The following is a 23,758-nucleotide window of genomic DNA, read 5'->3' on the forward strand; positions in this document are numbered from 1 at the left end:
AATATGCTGCTTTTTCGTGATCAACACTTTTATGAGATCTAATGTGATGCAAGCGTTTTGATATGGGACCAAAGTGAAACTCAAAAAGTATACAGGAGCTTGAGTTTTTCCATTTTTTGTAGTTTCCCATATATACCGTATACCAAGCTAATATACACATATTTTGAAGGTAAGCAGCTTTCAAACTGCTTAATAGGCTAGCAATGAGCCTTGCTGGAGCTTATGTGCCAAGTTTCATTGTTAGCCTCTTTAGCAACCAGAACTGGAAACTGCACTTTGTCATGGAAAACGGAACTTTTGGTTACTTGAGATTGGACCTTCAATTGCTTTTTGCAGAAACACAGATACGCATCGAACAAATTCTCGCACCAAAGGTTTCTCGACCTGGTTCTTTTATTTTGATGTTGGTGATAGGAGTAGTACATTTGAGCCACGGGTCGCAACAATTACGTTATGCCGTTGTCCTGAGAGAGGGTCAATACAAGGACGATACCGTTCTTTCCAGATCGGCTCAGCTGTTCGCGCTCCTTCAGAGACGGTGCTACCACTGGAGACATTGGAAGCTGCGCATGATTTTGCTGAGTCTATGATGGCTTTATTCAGAAGTCAGGCATCAGTTGAAAATTAGAGGTGTGGCTTCGTTCTACCTTAAGATCAGGGATAAAGTTGGTTTACTAGAAAGATGCAGAGAGTGCAGTCAAGAGAAGTTTAGGATGTGTTCAGAGTGACATGATTGGAAGTTAAGATTATTTTAAGTCCCTAACAATTTTCTTGACCATGAGTCATCGGATTTACATGCATAACTTGTGTGTTTGAATAAAAATTTATGTTCGCTGGCTGTGGTGTCCCCTAAAAACCCTCTGAAACCCCCTAAAACGCCTCAAAACGTCTCTGAAATCCCCCTAAAATCCCCATGAAGCCCCCTAATAGTTTTCTAATACCTTTTGAAATGCTCTGAAACGCATTGAAATTGCGACGGTTTCACACTCATCTCAGAGCCTAAAATCTCCTGAGCCCCTTAAAATTTCCAAGAAACCTTCTGACACGCCCTGAAACTTCATGAAACTCATCTAAAAACTTCAGAAACACTCCGAAAGGCCCTGGACCGCTTCTGAAACCCTCGAAAAACTTACCTAGGAGCCCACAAAACCCCTTAAAACCCTTCTGAAACCTTTTGAAACTCCCGGAAACGCCACACAACGCACAGTGAAAAAAAAAACAGTGCAAACCGACACTAAATTCTGTATCTTACGAACGCATCCAGTTTTTCTAATGAAAAAAAAACGGGTTTAATCGTAAATTGTCTGGAGAATCGAATGAAAGTGGTAAAACAGACCGCACGGATCGTTATCCTGCTCATTTTGCCCTAATTCCCCAGTTTTTATTGACTTTTATATGAAACTAGCTCTATAAAATTTATGAAACATGAATGCGGTTTGCATTGAAGGACTTTTCTAAAGGATCAAGATGTAGAGAATCGATTGGAAGTGATTGCATTGACCGCATGAATGTATGTATGCTTATTTTACCCTTATTCCCCACACATATTGAGTTTTGTATAATATTAGCTATATAACTCACAAGGAACTTGAGAGTCGTATGCTATGAAGGGTTTCTTTAGTGGATTATGATACAAGGAACCGATTAGAAGTGATGGCAGTATCCGCGCGAATGTGGTTATGCTCATTTTACCATAATCCCCCACATTAATTGAGATTTGTATGAAATTAGCTCTATAACTCACAAGAAACTTATGAGTGGTATGTCAAGAAGCGTCTATTTGGAGGATTATGATGCTAGGAATCGATTAAAATTGGTTGCGGTGACCGCGCGGAAGTAATTATGCTCATTTTACCCTAATACCCCACATATATTGAGTTTTTCATGAAATTAGATATATAACTCGCGAGAAACGTAAGGCGGTACTCTATAAAGGGTATATTAAGTGGATTATGATACAAGGAATCGATTAGAAGTGGTTGTAGTTACCGCGGGAATGTAATTATGCTTATTTGACCCTAATACCCCACATATGTTGAGTTTTGTATGAAAATAGCTCCACAACATACGAAGAAATTATGAGTGGTATGCTAAGAAAAAGTTTCTTCAATGGATTATGATACAAGGAATCGATTAAAAATGATTGCAGTTTTGTGTGTGTTATAAAGTTTATACCAAACAAAACTCAATATATGTAGCAAAGTAGGGTAGAAGAACCAGAAGAACATTCATGCGGTCACTGAAATAAGTTCTAATCGATTCCTTGTTTCAAAATTACTTAAAGAACTTGTTTACCATACCGCCTATACGTTTCTTGTGAGTTATATAGCTAATTTCATGCAAAAAAAAAAATCAGAAACAAAAAGCTTTCTAAATCCTTCTGCAAAGCTCTGGCATGCCCTGAAATCGCTTCGTAAAACTCACCTGAGAATCTACGAAGCCCCCTAAAACTCATCTGAAACAAACTATCCTGAAATGCACTGAAACACCTTGAAACGCTTGAGCGCCCACGAAGCCACCTCAAACCCATCTTGAATCTTGAAACGCCTCTAAAATCTCCTGAAACCCCATGACAAATGTGATCAGGAGAGCCTACGAAGCCCTCTAAGATCTCTCTTGAAATGACCTGAGCTGTCCTGAAACGCATTCAAATGGCTAGAAACGTATCTGTAATTCCCTGAAACCTCCGTGCCAATCACCTGGAAGTCTTTAAAACCGCGTAAAACACCTCTGAAACGCGCTGACACGCCTTAAAATGTCTTGGAGCGCCTTAAAACACCTGCAATATCCATATCCATTCTGAAGCCCAACCCTCCCCCCCCCCCCACAGTAAGGGTACCTGAGAGCCTATAATTCCCCCCAAGGTTACTCTGATACCTTCTCAAACGCTTTGAACTGCATAAAAACGCCTTAAAACACTGCACTGTTGAAACCTCCTGAACTACTCGTTTAACTCACCTGGCAACGAATCCACCTGAAACCCTTCTGAAACTTTCTGAAATGCTTTGAAATACCCAGAAACGAAACGATGCGCCTTGAGATGCTTTTGATACCCTCTTGAACCTTGGTGAAACTCATCGGCTTACGAAGCCGAGAAAAAACTATTCAATCTCTCTGAAAGTTTTTGATCTTCTGAAACACCCGTGACATACATACATACATACATACATTTATTTGTTCAACATCACATTTAAGACAAGACATAATCAACAATAGTACGCCACAATACTCGGTTTGTGGCTGCCGCTCTCCATCATCGGTCGCGCCCAATGCTCGCCAGGTCACGCTCCACCTGGTCCGCCCATCGTGCTCTCTGCAGGTCCTCCTCGAGCATGGTCCATGTCTCGTGCCCGTAGAGGATCACCGGTCTTATCAGCGTTTTGTACATGGTGCATTTGGTGCGTGGGTGAATCTTTTTCGACCGCAGTTTCTTCTGGAGCCCGAAGTAGGCCCGACTTTCGCTGATGATGCGCCTCCGAATTTCACGGCTCACGTTGTTGTCAGCCGTCAGTAAGGATACGAGGTAGATGAATTCCTCCACCACATCGAAAGTATCCCCGTCTATTGTAACATTACTACCCAGACGGATCCGATCCGGTCGTGTTCGATTCCGCCTACCAGCATGTACTTTGTTTTTGAGGCATTCACCACCAGTCCGACCTTCGCTGCTTCGCGTTTCAGGCGGGTGTACAGCTCTGCCACCGTTCCAAATGTTCTGGCAATAATGTCCATGTCGTCCGCAAAGCACACAAATTGACCAGATTTTGTGAAAATCGTTCCCCGGCTGTTGAGCCCGGCTCGTCGCATCACACCTTCCAGAGCGATGTTGAACAGTAGGCATGAGAGTCCGTCACATAGGGCCCATATAGCCGAGGCGGTAAACGCACGGGTATTCAGCATGACCATGCTGAGGGTGACGGGTTCGATTCCCGGTCGGTCCAGGATCTTTTCGTAAAGGAAATTTCCTTGACTTCCTTGGGCATAGAGTATCTTCGTGCCTGCCACACGATATACACATGCAAAATGGTCATTGGCAGAGGAAGCTCTCAGTTAATAACTGTGGAAGTGCTCATAGATCACTAAGCTGAGAAGCAGGCTTTGTCCCAGTGAGGACGTTACGCCAAGAAGAGGAGAGAGAAGGAGAGTCCGTCACCTTGTCGCAGTCCCCGGCGAGATTCGAATGAACTTAATAGTTCACCCGAAACACTTACGCAGTTTTGCACACCGTCCATCGTTGCTTTAATCAGTCTAGTCAGCTTTTAAGGAAAGCCGTTTTCATCCATGATTCTCCAGAGCTCTGTGCGGTCGATACTGTCATATGCCGCTTTGAAGTCGATGAACAGGTGATGCGTTGGGACATGATATTCACGGCATTTCTGAAGGATTTGCCGTACGGTGAATATCTGGTCCGTTGTCGACCGGCCATCGATGAAGCCGGCCGTCGATGAAGCCGGCTCGATAACTCCCCACGAGCTCGTTCGTTTTAGGTGACAGACGACTAAAGATGATCTGGGATATCACTTTGTAGGCTGCACTCAAAATAGTGATAGCCCTGAAGTTCTCACATTCCAAATGGTCGGCCTTCTTGTGAATGGAGCAGATTACCCCTTCCTTCCACTCCTCCGGTAGCTGACAGGTGGCCAACTTTTCTGGGCCCATCTTGATGAGTTCAGCTGCGATACCATCCTCACCAGCTGCTTTGTTGGGTTTGAGCAGGCGAATGGCATCCTTAACTTCCCTCAGCGTGGGAGTTGGTTCATTTCCGTTCTCCGCTGCACTGACGTCGTGGATTCCTCCGTTGCCGTGGTCTCCCGTGCCTACGTTCTCCACGCCATTCAGGTGCTGATCGAAATGCTGCTTTTTACCTTTCGATCACCTCACGTCCGTCCGTCAAGAGGCCTCTGTCCTTTTCCCTGCATATTTCGGCTTGCGGCACGAAGCCGTTGCGGGATGCTTTGAGCTTCTGGTAGAACTTCCGTGTTTCTTGTGAACGGCACAGCAGTTCCATTTCTTCACACTCCGCTTCTTCCAGGCAGCGCTTTTTCTCCCGAAAGAGGCGGGTCTGCTGTTTTCGCTTCTGTTTGTAACGTTCCACGTTCTGTCGGGTCCCTTACTGCAGAATTACCGCCCAAGCTGCGTTCTTCTCCTTCGAACCCGTTCTGCCCTCTTCTTCGAACCATTCGTTTTGTCGATTTCGTACCACGTACCCGATGGTACTCTCGGCTGCAGTCCTCCAGAGGGGCATAATCGAGCTCGTCCTCGTCTGGCAACGTGGCCTCGAGGTTCTGCGCGTATTCTGAGGCGACATCTGGTTGACGGAGAAGTGCCGTCCGTCACTTGGGCTTGGGTAGAACGTAGTCGGTCAATTTGCGATTCCGTCTGTTGTGGGGATCTCTAAGAGTAACGATAAGGAAGGCTATGTTGGAAAAAGGTGCAACGTATGGCTATATTGTTGGAGGCGGTGAAATCAATGAGTGGTAGGCCGTTTTCATTTGTCTGTTGGTGGCCGCTGAACTTTCCAATTGTCGGTCTACTTTCCGGAGGGCCATAGTACATAGTTGAGCTTAGAGTCATTCCCTGCCACTTAGACGTCGATCAGCCGCCCCTAAGATGAGAATCAGACGCTGCTGTTTTGAGCCGTTTCTCTTGGAGATTAGACGCTCAAGTTGATAGAAGCATACCCCCAACGCCCTCCCTTCATACTCAACCTGCGAGCAAAGTTCGCATCGGGATTGGTTATCCGGTCTTCCATTAGATTTCCCAGCCGGTGCCACGTGGAGGTAGGGATAGGAGTTGCTGAGAAGGGGCTAATGGATCTCAATTGGATCTGAATTACGCGAAATACTAAACCCTTTACCGTGGTTTTCCCAATCTTGAATGGAAATGCTTGTAGACGGAGTCAAATAAGCTACTGTGAGGAGTTGTTGAACCGATGACCTTGGATCTCCACGAGTAGGGTGGTGCGCTTCCTGATGGTTTCGTTAAAGTGTAGTAAACATTCATCAAGCGGTTGCAGTCAACACCTAGTAAGTACCAAAGATGGAAAGGGCGAGACAAGGCAAGCATTTACAGCTAGGTTACATTACAATGGACTGGGATACTTTCAAAATGGTGGAAGGATTCACCAACCTCGGTTCCTTTGGCTGACAAAAAAGTGACCTGTGAGCTACGAAGGTGCACCATCAATCAATAGAAGTTGTGTTTATAAGACGCTCCAGAAGAAACTATGACCAATAAAGAATCACTACAGCACCAAATGTACATGTTTTGTGGCTTACTATTGATTAAGTTTTTTCTTTCTAAAAATGACGAACCAAATAAATGAATGAAGTGGTCGTATCATTTCGAGAAACATTGTGAACGAGGAGACTGCATAGGAGAAGGCAATCCAAATTACTCATCAAGCAACTCTTTTGGTCTTCTCTCATCTTCCCAGTCTTCAAACTATGTAACTATCCCCCGTGCACTACACATCTTGAACGCGGTCTCCTTATTCACACTACGGCGCACTTAATTTATTGCTTTTTGACACTTTATCCGTCACATCGTCGGCATGGTAAGGCAAGGCAAGTCGCGCTCTTTTTGACACTGTGCGTTAAAGGGCCACCGCCAGGCCAGCCAGCCTCAATCCTTCTGCTGGTAGAGGCGGATTCTCGGACTCGGTTCGGTTGTTTTTGGGTGTGGAAACAAATAAAATAACAGTGCTTCCCCCTTTTATTGCGTGTGCGGTTCGGTGCGGATAGCGTAGCGCATGCATGATCTCACCCTTTTCCTCGGGGAGCTGGCTTCGGTCTTCGGGAGTGTTTGGTATTCTAAATATGTTTGACGGATTTTCACCGATGCGAGAATAACGAAGCTCCTTTTATGGGCCGCCGTTGTGATGCGGTGTTTACGATTTTGAAATTCATTAGTTTTTATATTTATGCACGAAAAGAGCGAACTGTTTCCGGAAGGGTAGCTTCTAAGGTATAGTGCAAAACATGTGGTGAGAAACATCTTTTTATTCATCACTTTGAGCATTTTATTTTTTACGTAGTAATTCTCATCCATAGGTTGCACCTCATGTTAATTTCTCTAAAAAATAGAATTTTAACTAGGTATGTGTTGTTGTTTTATATGTTTTAAAATGTTTTAAAATACTTAAAAATCAGGCCAAATTCTGCAGAGAGTGTAAATCCTGGAAGTACATACAAAATATGACATTTATCCCAGGTTATAGAACCTAAACTAGCCGTCGTAGAATTACACTATCAATCATAATTGCCGACACCCCATTCACACTCAAGCCTTCCATCTAGCCTACGGAAAACCCATTGAAATCGATCAATTTCCAACCCGGACGTATTGTTCCCATCATCCCTCATCCCTCATCATTGTGCACGGTCCGACTGTTTGTCTAAATCCTTCAGCATCTTCCATTCGGGTCGATCTCCATCTGGTCCTTTCTTCCTCATCCACCAGTCGGTCGGACTACAGTTGGTACCTATATAGCATTCGAAAGCTAAAAAGTCCAATGCCGTCAAGATGACACCCGACTTTCATGCAATCATATTATGGACGCAAGAAAAGACAACGAGAGTTGTGTGCGTCTTTTGTGTTTCTCTCGATTTGTAAGAAAACTAGTAAAGCAGCAAGAAACCGCATATTCACATTTCGGAAGCGAACGGCGGCAACCGCACTACGGACGGGCGACAACGACTTGAAAGAATAGAGGAGAGCTACAAACTCTGCCGCGCCGGAATCCTCGGCTGGGTCGAACAACAGTCCCCTGCGACGACAAAGAGAACTATTACGGCAGTAAATTAAATGCAATTATCGATTGGCCCTATTTTTCTCGGCACCGTTAGTTGGGGTGATTTGGGTAAAGAGGCAAACTTTGGAACGTCATTTTATGCAGTGAGCAGTTTTTGCTTCTGCCTCAGAACATGTAGTTCTGAGGGATTCCAGGGGAGCTCATGAAGCTGCTGAAGGTACTTAAAAGCAGGTAGGAAAGGGAGAGTTATATGGTCTCTTGGAATTTTAGTGAAGAGAGGATGAAAGGGGTCTCATGCAAGCTTAAAGACTGGAACAAAAATCTAGCGGTACTGGTAACGGCGAGGCTAACCCCCTCGCATGAAGTGGGTTGACCAGGTCTCCGTTAAGTACAACGCAGAGCTATTTGACATCATCCGGGACAGTGCCACTATAGCCGTGGAGGCTCTTTTACAGGCGTAATCAACGTGGCTACTGAAGGTAAGCTTATCGTGGATCATCACGCTTAAGTAGTGTTTGACGGAGCGCTTCGATGTGATAGTGCACTACACTGATTACCGCTAGCTGCTCCGGCTTCCGGTTGTTCTCAACCACCACCTCGTTTTGTGGTGAGCCAACTACGGTTTCCTGGACCTCATCCACGCCTTAACAACCTTGATAGAGTGGGTAGTAGTCAACTCCACTTCTTCGATCGATTCACCGTAGACTTCCGCGTAATGTCGTCAGCAAAGCCGAAGATCTCCATCCCTACCGGGAACACTAACCTCAATAACTCGTCGTACATTACATTCCATAACACCGAAACCAGGATGGAACCTTGCGGGACACCTGAGGTAATGTGAAAGCACTTCCAAATCATCTGTGTTGTCAACTAGTATTCGATTCTGGAAATAACTTCCGAGAATTTTGTACAATTACCCGGGTAACCCGGGAAACTAGGCGCAGGAGTGCATCGGTAATAGCTGGCCAAATGGCGCTATTAAAAGCGTTCCTTACATCCAGAGTCACTACTGCACAGTAGCAAATCTCCCTTCTCTTACGCTCGAGTGCTTACCCGGCGGTTTTTGTAACCGACAGGATGGTGTCTACGGTTAATCTCCCCTTCCGTCAGCCGAACTGGCTACTCGAGAGACCATTTACACCCTCGGTGTGCCTCAATATTACATTGATGATGATCTATTCGAGTACCTTCCCCGCTGTGTCGATCAAGCATATTGGTTTGTGGTATTGGACTATATGCCGACGGGTCTCCGGGTGGTTTCCCCGACTTTGGCTATAGAATCAGGCAGTGTTGCGAAATGAGCGAGTACTCACACATCTAATCAAACTCACTCATGAGTATGAGCAGTACACCTTAAACTCACCGTGAGTATTACTCACATTTGAGTAAGCACTGTACAACTCACACTCACTCGTGAGTATTGACGTGCAGATACTCACTCACGAGTATGCTTTACTCGTACGGTAATCTAAAATTTATCTAAAGGCTTGGAATCCTATCAAACATTAAAATGGTATGTTTTATTGGGGCGAATGTATTGAATCAGTAGACAAGGTTGCTTGTCAATAATTCTATTGTTATTTTTTTTTATTCTAGTGAATTGTAACTTACTGCTAGTTCTAAGCGCTCCGTTAATGGCGGTCCTGAAGAGGTTCCCTTTGAGCCCAACAGCTCAACGTGAGGCTTTTGTTTGAACTTAAACCTCTTGCAGACAGAGATCAATCCCCTGAAATGGCTGTCATCCACATATAACTGGCGTGAAGCCAAAAATTTGGTGCAGGACGGGGTGCTGATTTGAATGGGTGATTGCATTAAGCTGAAAACAGTGTTTTTTTTCTGTTAGTGCAGGCGTGACATTCACATATAATTGAGTTCAGCGTTGTTTTAAATGGACGAAATGTATTTTCATGCTTGTGCGTCTTGTAATCTTAACAAAGAACACTAAACTCATCGAACAAATGTCGATAATTCGTACGACAAAGTTCGCTTCCGCACGTAGCAGATTGAAAGGCAGGCTGAAATTTCGTAAACGAGCCCGTAACACCCCACCAAAGGCGGCGGCTTCAAGAACTAACGCTTTCTTCAGGGGGTTGGCAGAGATAGCAATTAAGAAAAAATAATTTTACGGAATCGTGTGGTGTGCTCGATTGGTAGCCGATTTGACAGTTCGATAGCAGCAGACTAGCATTTAATGACCTGCTGTAAAGGCGCATATAGAGCTTGCTGACGTTTATTCACCTTTCTCTTTCAAGCATGCAGGCGGGATAGGATTTGTTTTCATCGGGAAACCTTTCCTGATGACAACAAATCCTATTCCGCCTGCATGTTTGAAAGAGAAAGGTGAATAAACGTCAGCAAGCTCTATAGTGCTGAATTAATGCCATTTTAACTGCTTATTGGTTACCTGGGTGGCCATGTTACTGGTAGTAATTTGCTGGGCTTTTTTGTTTTTCTTTTTAGGTCCGAGGCTCATATAATTAGGGTGGTCCAACTTTATATGAAAAAAAAAACCAAGACTTGAAAAAGCTTATGAGATTCCTTTAGAATTTGTTACTTTTGTCACCCTTAAGTTCCAATGAAGTTTTGTTCCAATTCTATCAAGTCTAAGTACTTTTTATGAAACACCCAGCAATAGCGCACAAAGTTGTACCGGATTCTAGCAAAAAATTGCTTGAAAATCAACAATTCGTTTTGCTGGTCTTTGCTTTGATGGGTGTGTTTAGTGTGTAAGTTTCATGTTCGAAAGTACCCAAGTAACATAACCAGCTGAATAACAGCTTCTTGAGCTAAAGTTAGATTAAACGTGATTTGTTCTACTCTTATACAGCAAAAATGTTTGTTGGGTAGAGCACTCAAGTAAATTTACTAATTTTTGTAAATTTTAAATTACAAACTTATCAAGTATTTATAGTATGAGGAAAAACGTTACTTTTTCTTACCGAATAATAGAACGGACTATTTTTCCGCGCAGAAAAACTACAGCTCATTTAGATTTACAAGGGAGGCGTTACCAGTGTAAAACTTTTTTCCTTACTTGCCTGCTCAAGTAATTTTGAAGCGAAACAACTATTTGGCCATTACATGCCCTATAATTTTCCACAGTAATAGAAACTAGCCATATGGAAAAAAACGATCATATGTATGCAGAAAAGAAAAGCTTTAAATGTTTGGACCTACGAGATGCTGTAATTGACCCTACCATTTTTTATTTGAAGGTAGGTAAATATATGCCAAACATCTTTATTGAATACCGTAAAGTGACCGGACGTATGCGAAAAAAGCTATACCCTTAACAAAGTGTGGCGAAATATAGAGATTTCCTAATTGATGATATTACTTTGTATGCGTAGGTAAACAATAAGAGTTTTTAGCCTATGGTGCCAAAGCTCTCGAGCAGATCCACCTTTCCTCGAAAACTGTGTCTAGTATATAAATAATCACCATTGCAGTACAGAACAAACGAAAACATCATTTCAAACCAACAAAAATAACTTACTCACTAAACTCACCGTGAGTAAAATGAGTAACTCACGCATGAGTAATGACGTCATACTCTCGCGTGAGTATTACTCACAAGTGAGTAATACTCACGCGAGAGTATGACGTCATTACTCACGCGTGAGTATACTCATACGCGAGTAACTCACAGCGTGAGCATTACTCACAAATGAGTAAGGTGAGTGAGTATTTTTTACTCGTGAGCATGAGTTTCGCAACACTGGAATCAGGATCTGCCTCTGCCATACTTCTGGAAGAACTCCCTCGATTAGGCATTTCAGCATAGCAGACCTGAAAATCTCGAGAGCCTCAGCAATAGCTACTTTCTGGGGCCTTACCTGCGCTAAGGAACTTTGCTATCTCCGCAAGTTCCACAACGGTGACCCTCTCCTCATCGCCAGCCCCAGTCCCCCGCTGTCCTACGAATGGAGATCAAAGACTAGGGTCATTAGGCGGAAAAGCCCCTCGCTGATCCCCTCCAACATCTCAGAAGATTGCTCTGTAGGAGCCATTACACCTCTCGTCTTGGCCATCCTGTAGGCATCACCTCAAGGATTCACATTGGCACTCTGACAGAGACCCTCAAAGCAGGCCTTTTTGCTTGCTCTTGTCTCGGTCTTCAGCGGGGCCACCCGCAGCAGGACCACCCGCCGTTCGTTTCGCTCTTCCTCAGATCGTGCTCGCTGGCTTCGCCGCCTAGCCCGTAGGTAGGCGCGGCGCAGGTCCGCAATAGCTTGAGTCCACCAGCAAGCCGGTGCGTGGTCTCCCATTTTTAGGGTGGACTCGCCTAGGCATTGTCGCACCGCACGCACGCGAGAGCACCACTGCCAACTCTTTGCCATCTAAACCAAGTAGGTTTCGCTAACAGCGGAGCGCCTCCTTAAATACCCCTTCGTCGAAGTATGATGTCTTCCACCCGCTAGAGCTTGGCCTTGGCCTAGCCGCCTCTTCCTCTATCCGTTACCTACTGTTGTTGTAGTCGATACTGTTGCGAACCGCCAGGTGATCGCTGTGAGTGTAACTATCGTCTACTCTCCAGTTCGAACTATTTGTTAGGCCAGAACTACAAAAAAAATAACGTCAATTTATTGACTCCGTACCGTTCCAATTAAAGGTACCGATATTAGCCAGGTCGACATCTAGTATGGCCAGTGTCTCTAGCAGAATCTGACCTCGCTGGTTCGTGAAACGGCTTCTCCATTCCACGGCCCAGGCATTGAAGTCACCCGCTATTACCAGGCCGGTCGTCAGACAGTCCAGCATCTGCGTGAACTGCTCGATCGACCACCGTGGAGGCGAATAACAGCTACAGAAGAAGACCCCGTTTACTTTGGCGACCACGAAGCCCTCATAGGTAGTCAGGAAACACCAACTCCTGGACGGGGTATTTACCCGTCGTCCATATCGCCGCCATTTTTCTTGACCCATCCGCGACCCAATTGTCGTTGTTGGTGGGTACTCGGTATGGGCCTGGGTCAGCTATGATGGAGATATCCGGATTTCGGAAACCGCCTGACAAAGCAGTTGCTGAGCTGCGTCACAATGGTTCAGGTTCAGCTGCGTTACCGTCACTGTGATTTGTTCACTGCATCTTTCTTGAAGGCCGGGCACCTTGAACCACCCGTTGGAAGCCTGTTGTTCACGGATTTCCCGGTACAAATCAGACAAATATGGGTAGACTCGTGCAGTCTTGTGTCTTATGGCCTTCGGCACCGCATCACCTGCACAGTTTGCTCCTGTCTGGGCCTTCGCAGTTCCACGACTTGTGTTGCCACTGCAGTAGCTTTAATCGGTAAATTTTTATTCATTCGTTTAGTTGCATGTAAATATTATGTTTAGGTACTCACATTTAGTGTTTAAGCAAATTCCAATAGTTTTATGAAGATACAATTCAATCAATTATGATAGTTATTCAATATTATCGAAACACGTTTATAAAAGCTATCAACGACTCTTTTGTTCTTCAATTGACACTTCTCCTGCTTCACTCTTGTTGTTGTGTTGTGATGATAGGGTTCTCAGATTATCTCTCGTCTACCCGTTACGAGGTCAAGGGGACTGCGAACAGTTGAGTGCAGTACCAACATCCCCCGACCCCTAAAGTTGAGTCTGTTTTCCTGGTTGACAGGCTGCTAGCTAACCGTTTTCAGCTACCTCGATAACGGCGAGCATCACAGCCGGACGTGGGATGACTCCGGCTTCCGTTCGCACCAGTGCATGCCTTGTTATTCTGCCATTTACCCTGATGACTTCAACGACCTGACCTCTAACCCAGGTGTTCCGCTTCTGTTCGTTGGATAAAAACCAGATCACCAACCTGAATTGGTTTTGTATCTCTCAACCATTTCGTACGCCTTGTAATTGTTGGCAAATACTCGCGTAGCCACCTCGTCCACAATCCGTCCAAGAGATGTCTCATCAAGTTCCAGCTGCTGCGTAGACATTCGGATGGCGTCGTCGGCTCTGCTGGCAGTTGCTCCATTCGTACTGCCCAATAAGAAATGGTTGGGAGTTAGGGCTTCTTGACTGGCCCAATCCTGTGTTACGTAGGTTGGAGGCCTTGAGTTGATCATACTCTCAGCTTCTAGGATCATCATTCCAAAGGTTTCATCATCAGGAACTCTAGGAGCGAAGTTCATTGACTGTAGACTCTACAGTCACACTCTGTCTACAGTGTAGAGCATCTTTTACTGAACGCATAAGTCGTTCCCACACCCCACCTATGTGGGGTACAGCTGGTGGGTTGAAATACCATTTAGTCACGGTGTTCGTTGAGACGTCATGGTTGGACTTCTGGATCTGCTTCTGGAGCTCACTTGTGGAACCACGAATATTGGTGCCGTTATCGGAATGCAGCACCGCTGGCGCACTTATCTTCGCAAATGAACCGTCGAATACACATCTTGCAGGATTCTGTAGACATACTATGAGCTACTTCCATGTGAATAGCCCGGGTCGTCATGCACGTGAATAAGGCCACCCAAGTGACTGCGGCCGACTTTAACGAGCACCGGCCCGAAATACTCCAACCCGGTGTAGGTGAAGGGTTGGACAAACCCCTCAACTCTGGCTCTGGGAAGCGGTCCCATTTTAGGGGAACTCAGCGATGCATTGTACACCTTACACGTCTGGCACCTTGAAACTACCTTACGGGCCAGACGTCGAAGGCCTGGAACGTAGACGACCTGTCGAAGTTCGTTGACAATCGTCTCCTGATTTCGATGATTGTATCGGAGGTGATAAAAACCTACGAAAAGAAAGGTTTTTGGATGGTTCTGAGCCAGTATCACTGGACACTTAGCTTCGTTCGGCAGGTTTGGAGCGGTGCCGATACGACCATCCATTCGAATCAATCCTTCCTTATCCACGAAAGCAGATAACTTGTGTAACTTGCTCGATACCGGCACCGCTCCCGAAGGCTTTATTGAATTTGGGTTCTGCAACGCTGCTTTCTCTCCAGGAAACGCTTCTGTTTGGATAATCTTCCACAGCTTCAGTTCTGCTGTGCGCAGGAGATCCGAATTGACCAATAACTCCGTATACCATGTATACCATGGTGCGCAGCAACCGTTCCCACTTTGAAAAAACGGGCCACATCAATCACTGCTTCGTTGACCACACGGTGGTTGACCAGAACGGTATGTAGCTCCTCTGCTGCTTCTTTTCCCGTTCAATTTTATGCAGGCCAGCATTCCTCTGGGTCCAACAAGAACTTCGAACCACGGAATTAAAGATCTTCAGCATCAAAACATGGGCCGTTGCCCCACTTCGTCGCCTTGTCCGCCACATTCTCCGACGATGGTACTTTCATCCTTTCCGCTGGGTTTGTAGCCGTCACAATTTCATGAAATTCTCTAGGGATTCCTCCAGAACATAAAAATTGAAAAAAATAACTTCAAAATTTCCTCGCAGTTCATGGAAATCCTTCAGGAATTCCTCTAAGAATTTCTCTGGGAAATTCTTTAAAAATTCCTTCAAGAATTACTGCATGAATTCTTGCAGGAAGTACTCCAGGAATTCCTCCAGGGTATTCTCCAGATATTTCTTCAAGAAATTCTTGAAAAAAATCCTGGAAGCATTCTTGTAGGAATTCTTGGAGGAATTTCCGAAAAAAATCTTCAAGGAATTCCTGGAGAAATTCCTAAAGAGATTCTTGTAGAAATTCTTTAAAGATATCTTGGAGGTATTCCTGTAGGAATTCATGGAAAGGAATTCTAGAAGGGATTGCTGGAGGAGTTCTTGGTGGATGTCTTGGAGAAATTCCTGGACGAATTCTTGAAGGATTTCCTGAAGGGATTCTTGGAGGAATTCCTGGGGGTATTCTTGTGGGAATTTCTGGAGTAATTTCTGAAGATATTTATTGAGAATCCCTAGAGATATTCCTAGAAAAATTTATAAAGGAATCCCTAACCAAGTTCCTGGACGGATTCTTGGAGGAGTTTTGACAACAATATTGGAGCAGACCTTGGAGAAATTCTTATTAGAGTTCCTGTTGGACTTCTTGAAAGAATTTCTGGAAAAATTCCTGGACGGATTCTTGGAGGAATATCTGGAGAAATTCTGGGAGGAATTTTCGGAAGAAGTTTTTGAGGAATTCTTGGAGTATTTTCTTGAGAAATATTGGAGGAATTCGTGAAAGAAGTCTCGGAGCAGTTCCTGTAGAAATCCTTGAAGGAATTCTCGGTGGAATCCATGGAGTTGTCCCGGGAGCATTTTCTTGAGGAATTTCTGAAGGTTTCCTGAAGAATCTAGGAGGTATTCATTAAGGAATTTCTGGAGGATTTTTTATTGAATTTTTGATAGAATTTCTTGAAAATCCCTGGAGGAAATTCTTGTGAAATTCCTTAAGGGATTATTGGCAGAAATCTTAGAGGGTTCTCTGGTGAAATTCTTGGGGAAGGTCCAGTAGGAGTTTATGAAATTCCTGGAGAGATTCTTGGAAAAATTATAGGCAGATGTCTTGGAGGAATTCCTGGATGAATTCATGGAGAAATTCCTTGAGGAATTCTTATGGGAGTTCCTGGAGATATTACTAGAGGAATCCCTGAAGGACTTCCTGAAGGAATTTCCGGAGAAATTTCTGGGGGAATTTCTGTAGGAAACTCTGGAGGAATCCCTGGAGAAATTTCTGGAAGAATCCCTTAAATCTTGAAGAAATCCCTGGATTAGTTGCTGGAGGAAATCTTTTAAGAATTTCTGAAGGAGCTCTGGAGGAATACTTTAATGAATTCCTGGATGAATCCATGGAGGATTCCATGCAGGAATCCCTGGGGGTATTCCTGCAGGAGTCCTTGAAGGAATCCTTTAAGGAATCCCTGGTAGAGCTTTTAGAGAAATCGCTGGAAGAATCCCTGGAGAAATTCTTAAGAAAATTCCTGGAGCAATCCCTGGAAAACTTCCTGGAGGAATCCCAGGATAAATTTCTGTATGAACTCTTGGGAAAACTTCCTTGAGCAGTTTTCAGGGAACTCCTGGAGAAATCCTTGGGGGACTTCCGTGGAATCCTCGGGAAATTTCCGGAGAAATTCCTGATGAACTATCGGAAGAATTCCCGAGGAACTCCTGCATGATTTTTCGAAAGATTTTAAAAGTAATTCCTGAGGAACTCCTGAAGGAATTCCAGCATAGCTCTTGATGAAATTTTTGAGAAACTGCTGGGAATCTCCTGCAGAATTTCATGGGAAGTCCTGAAGCATTCCCTAGGAACTCGCAGAGGTATTCTCGGAGAACATCACGATGAATTTCTGAGGGACTCCTAGAGGAATTCTTGATTAATTTCCGACACTTTCAAATACCATGAAGATCATTTGTATGTCAGTGGATGCACAAATAGCACAAAGAAATACTCAATATTTATTATGAAATACAACAGAGGTAATCGTGGATGAATCACACCGATAAAGTAAAGAGATACAAGAGTAGAGCTTAAAGGGTGATACGGTCAAAATTTGGTCATTCTGGAAGAATTCCCGAGGAACTTCTGGAAGAATTCCCTAGGAACTTCTGGAAGAATTCCCTAGGAACTTCTGGAAGAATTCCCGAGGAACTTCTGGAAGAATTCCCGAGGAACTTCTGGAAGAATTCCCGAGGAACTTCTGGAAGAATTCCCGAGGAACTTCTGGAAGAATTCCCGAGGAACTTCTGGAAGAATTCCCGAGGAACTTCTGAAAGAATTCCCCGGGAACTTCTGGAACAATTCCATGGGAACTTCTGGAAGAATTCCCCAGAAGCTTCTGGAAGAATTCCCTAGGAACTACTGCAAGAATTCCATAGAAACTTCTGGAAGAATTCCCCCAGGAACTTCTGGAAGAATTCCCGAGGAACTTCTGGAAGAATTCCTGAGGAACTTGATGGAAATGTGATGAAAATTTTATTGTATAAGCTACATATAATGTACCATTACTGGTCCAAAAATCAGCTGTTTTGGTGTGCGCAGTTTCAAGTTATGAAACAAATTGTGTGACCAAATTTTGACCGTATCACCCTTTATAGCGTTTGAAGGTCTTAATTCCAGAATAGTTTGGATGACCTAGATCACCAAGTGAATGTTTCTAAGTTATCAGAATTGCACTCTTAGGTTCTAAGAGTAGCGTAGATTATATTCCGCGAGCATTCGCTACTATAAAAATATCCTAAGATTTACAGATATTGCGACCCATACTTCAAAATACATTGGGTCCATTTGTATCCCAGTGGACACCCTAACAGCAACAAATAGAGATACTCGTAATATAATGAGGTACAACAGACACAACCGTGAAAGAATTATGCCGATAGATTGAAGAAAAACAAGAGTAGAGCCTGTAGACCTTGAAGATCCTAATTCCAGGATAGTTTGGAAAGCCTGGAATATCCCATGAATGTACCAAAAGCATTGTAGATGTGCACTGAGGTTCCATCAGCAGTATAGATTACATTCGACGAAAATTTTTCACAACTAAAGCATGATACAGTATGTAGATATCGTTACCCAAACTTCAAAGTGTATTGGAGGCCATTTGTATTTCACGGAATGTCCAACTACCCCAATATCAAGTTGCTCATAGCATTGTGAGGTCTAATGGACACCAACATGACTAAATTTCTTAAACAGAGTGAACAAAAACGATGGTAGATGTTTTAGATCTTAAGAAAATGAAGTTCAGAGTAGTTTGGATGACCTAGATCACCCAATTCATGTACCATGAATTTTCTAGGGGTGCTTTGAGGCTTTTTGAGTACCGTAGACTCTGTTCTGTGATCATTCATCGTGTATAAAATTTGGTTGAGAATGTTAGATTTGTGTCACAAACTTCAGAGTACTTTGGAGACCTTAGAATAGCTCTGGGATGAAAATTTCAGCAGACTATGATGGGTAGTAATACATTGCATGTCTAGGATCTGTGAAAACTATTGATGATTAGCAAAACGATAAAATTTATGTTTTTGCTCAAATTGCAGAATTTATAAAAATACAAAAAAAAGCCACGTATTTTCGGCTCCCCGCAAAAGGGGGGAGGTACCGCATGCATTTCTTAGCACAACTATTCCCCTTGACTATAAAAAAATTCCGGGGTAAAATGTTTCAAAACAAAGAAGATATTGCATTTCTACCAAAAGTAGATCGTCCCGGGAGTTTACGGGTTAAATGACACACCATTCACCTCCAAATATGCGTCCACTAGATCGTTCACTCGCTTTGCTAGTCCCGGTGATTTCTGGATATTCCGTTCAATGTTTTTCAAGCGGCTGAAAGCCATGGCGTAACTATTTGGAAAACTAACATCATCTTTCCTCCAAAGAAGTCCCGTTTCGAAACCCTCAGCCACGCGCCGAGTAGTTGATTCTAGAATCTGTCCAGCCCTTCTGTTTTTAGTCGACTCGAACTTGGTACTCAATGGAGGGAGACACTCCGAAAGATTGTACAGTCGATGGATGTAGGCTACGTATGTTGCCACTGCAGGTTTTAGACACCTGAAACAAACCTCCGGTGGATCGCGGAACATCAGATAATATACGCACCTGCCTACCTTAATCCTCCTTACTTTAACGGGCTTTGTACGTCCGTACAGGTAGCTGAACCCCAGCTACCTGTGTCCCTGCCGGCCCCTTCCGTAGCCTGACGGATTCGGTGGCCACCTCCACTTCGCACTGTTGTCGCAGTGCCATGACGAGTCCTTCCATTTCGGTGAACTCATCTAGGTTTTCACCTTTATGGTCGCTGCCGCTGCAACGCCCTCATCTCGACACCATCGCCAAGGACATTTTCCACCAGACTTTTGTAGGCAGCACCCTTGCGCTCCTTATCGCACTTCAGCTCCAGGATCATCTCGGCCGTACGAGTACGCCTAATACTTCGCACGTCGGCTTCCAGATCCACGAGCTTGGCGTCGCTTCGCATCGCCTTCAAGACGTCCGAGTACCTAGACTGTTGGCGTCCCTGACTTCCTCGACTTGAGGCTTTATCTACTTCTTCTTCCGCTCGACCTTCGTCAACGGGGGGTTCTCCCCTTGGTTCGCCTACTCTGTGGTTGCAGAAGGCCTACGCAACCCCCCTTTTACATCCTTCCGGGACGGGCCAGTCTTTCCAGGCCCACCCTTCCCAGCTTTCCGAGACACCTGGATGGGGTTCAACTTTTCGGCATTACGGTCGACCTTCGGGGTTAGTATCATCCTGGCGGACAGCTCCTCACCTGACGGCTGCCTCACCCGCTTCTGGGAGTGCTTATCACGAGCAGTCGCATCTACCACACCTTTTGGACTACCTGCGAAAGCGAAGGCCTCCGTCTGGGTAGACTTCGTAACCTTTACTTTCACCGGTTCCGGCGCGACAATCACGTGATCCTGCTTGGCATCGTCAATCGAAGCCGCAGCAGGGCCGTTTTCAGGGCCTTACTTATGTTGGACTTCGTGGACGCAAAGTCGATGATCTTGCCAAGCTGCTGCTCAGCCACCTCGACTGCGGGCAGTTCTTCTCTTTTTTGGTTGATGACCCTCAACAACCACGCTCCGTCCAGTGTCTCCACCGGCTGGCTTGCCGGGGAGTGGATCGGAGCTTCCACGCTGGAGCTGCGTGCGCAGCTACCCGCCCCTACTTTCTCGCTTCTCCTTAATGGAGACCTCGCTAGCCCACTTCTTGCGAAGGGTTTAGCCTCGCCACTACCACTACTTACCTTCTTAATTTTGATTTTTGTTTAAACTTTTCATGCTTAATCCCACGAGTAGCACGGAAAAGAGTCCACCACGCCAGAGCCCTGGGTTGACGCAGTAAGGGGCGAAATACTGTGGGTGGTGCTAGGGTTCCCCTCAGGCTCCGTTAATGATCAAGCATTTTTTTTTCGTTAACGATCGAGCATCTTTGGCGTCGGTCTACTGGGTTGAATCCGAGCCCGCGGTTGAAACGGGATCCCAGGTAAGGGCCGGGGCAAGTGGAGGTCCTACTGTCAGCAAACTTCTGGTGCTGCTGATAGGGTCTGAAGGGTAGTGATACCCTTGCATTCAGCAGGTCAGATCTGGCTGCACGTGGGCATCAGTTCTTGATGCCTGCAAAACAGTTGGGCACGAGCGTGGAGTTGACCCTGCCCGACTTCCGAGGACGAATGGAGTGGTGAGGACCACTCGGGAAACTGGCTAAGCGCCAGCATGCTACCTTGGTGGACCCTTCAAAGCGAGTCATCTACGCAGCTAACCTTGAGGGTGCGATGTGCACTAGCTCCTCTCTGAAGCAATACCTTCTTGGTGGTTCTGGAGAGATGTATGGTTTGGCGATCATGGGAATGTTGTTTAGTGGGTCGAGGAGAGAGTAGTCCTGGCTTTTACTTTTGTTGTAGAAGACGGCCTTAACCCCACACTACCGGGACCTTCCTGTTAGGGTGTCTGTTGAGCAGATGCCCCCTATGGTTTAAAAGAAAAAAAAAGGACTGTAACAGAGAAGATTAGTAATTTTAAGAATCAAAGGTACCCCATTCCACGGTATCGTCCCTATCGCTGCGTCAAAGTTGCGTGAATGAGCCAACAGTTTTCCGAAGGGACCAGGTATTTTCTGTTTCTTGTGTAGAATTATTTTGTCAGCAGCATGCTGCCATTCAGACGCACGGACAGGGGCAGAAACAGCGAGCGAGCGAAGGAAAAATTTACGACGATGATTAGCAAAATTGTACAATCGACACAATTGTGTAAAGTTTGCTTTGCAGTAAATTCGAAAAAGAGCAAAACCACCGAGCAAAAATGCAACCGAAAAAAAAACCCGACATCGTCCTTTCCAATAGCCGTTGTCATCTGTTAGATGCCTTTGGGGAGGCCGTTTTGAGGTTTTAGCGCAATGATTAATTGTTGTTTGCTTTGAGCGCCAAAATTTGGCACACTGACCGCAAGCTTTCATGGCCCGTTTCTCGGTAAATTCAATCGAAAACCGCATGTTCGACGAACAAGCAAAAAAAAAAACATGCGTGACCAACTGGTTTTTGGGATGATTGCTTAATTTTCGGAGAAACATTTGTTCTTATGCCGAGCTAATGAGCAATCGATTGTTTTCGGGTAGTCATTAGCATAATTTTAATTGCGGGGCTGTATGCAGACGTGTGGTTTGCTCATTAATCAACGGTCAGGGGTTGCAAAAAATATCGAAACATTCGATTCGAGATAATTAAACTACTTTCGTTCTACTGGAAAACACACATGCACCACACATCAGCCAATTGAAAGTTTATTAACGATAATGTGATGTGATTCACGATTTATTGGTATGTGATAATTCTGAATATAAGCTCGTTCTAGCAAAGGAGAAGTCCCCTCTGAATAACATTTATTCTAGAATTTAATCCCGTTAAGATTGATGATCCAGCAGCACACGATAATGGGAGACAATCGTATCAGACATTTCCCTCGGCATGCTGTTTTGAATGCAGCAGCTATCGCAACGAGGGTTCTAACTTATAAATTAATGGTGCCTAATTCAATTATTAGAAATCAGATCAGTAAAGCAATTGCAGTATTTAAACGGACATCAGGCGTCACACTCAAAATACTTTCATCGTATTTTGTGGTGGATTTGAATATAATAATGCAGGATGATGGAAATTTCTTCGTCTAAGTAGGATAGTGGACACGAGCAACCTTAGGGAAGATCGGGTAACCAACTCCGGTATAAACTTTGGTCATAGGCTGACAGGAAAGGGAGGGGGGTGGCTTCGATCCCCATGTTAGGAGCAGCTGATCTACGTCCGAGTGCAGGGAAAGGACTCTAAACTCAACTGTACACTATGGTCCTCCGGAAAGTAGGGTATTAGTGTCAGGCCCTACGAGCCAGCCGTAAAAAACCATTGTAACGGAAAATCAGCAACAGAATAATACGAACCGAGACCAACGGCAATGACCCCAGCGAACAAAAAGGACTTGCGATTGGAAACTCGGTACGTGGAACTGCCGATCTCTCAACTTCATTGGGAGCACCCGCATAATCGCCGATCTACTGAAGGACCGCGGGTTCGGCATCGTAGCACTGCAGGAGGTGTGTTGCACAGGATCCATGGCGCGAACGTTAAGAGGTAATCATACCATCTACCAGAGCTGCGGCAACACACGCGAGCTGGGAACAGCTTTCATAGTGATGGGTGATATGCAGAGGGGCTGTCCATAAACCACGTGATCATTTTTTTGGGACTTCTCAACCCCCCCCCCTCGCGTGGTCATTAGTCCATACAATTTTTTTTTCTTCCATACAAAATGGTCATTGGCCGAACCCCCCCCCCCCCCCCCTCATGACCACGTGGTTTATGGACAGCCCCAGAGGCGCGTGATTGGTTGGTGGCCGATCGACGAAAGAATGTGCAGGTTGAGGATCAAGGGCCGATTCTTCAACTTCAGCATAATTAACGTGCACAGCCCACAGTCCGGAAGTACTGATGATGACAAGGACGCATTTTACGCGCAGCTCGAACGCGAGTACGATCGCTGCCCAAGCCACGACGTCAAGATCATCATAGGAGATTTGAACGCTCAGGTAGGCCAGGAGGAGGAATTCAGACCGACGATCGGTAAGTTCAGCGCCCACCAGCAAACGAACGAAAACGGCCTACGACTCATTGATTTCGCCGCCTCCAAAAATATGGCCATACGTAGCACCATTTTCCAATACAGCCTCCCTTATCGTTACACCTGGAGATCACCACAGCAGACGGAATCTCAAATCGACCACGTTCTGATTGACGGACGGCACTTCTCCGACATTATCGACGTCAGGACCTATCGTGGCGCCAACATCGACTCCGACCACTATCTGGTGATGGTGAAACTGCGCCCAAAACTCTCCGTCATCAACAATGCACGGTACCGGCGACCGCCACGGTACAACCTAGAGCGACTGAAGCAACCGGATGTCGCCTCAGCATACGCGCAGAACCTCGAAGCCGCGTTGCCAGACGAGGGCGAGCTCGATGAGGCCCCTCTAGAGGACTGCTGGAGTACAGTGAAAGCAGCCATCAACGACGCAGCCGAGAGCACCATCGGGTACGTGGAACGGAATCGACG

The sequence above is a fragment of the Aedes albopictus genome, chromosome 1 (assembly GCF_035046485.1).
Source record: "Aedes albopictus strain Foshan chromosome 1, AalbF5, whole genome shotgun sequence".
In the NCBI taxonomy this organism is placed as follows: domain Eukaryota; kingdom Metazoa; phylum Arthropoda; class Insecta; order Diptera; family Culicidae; genus Aedes; species Aedes albopictus.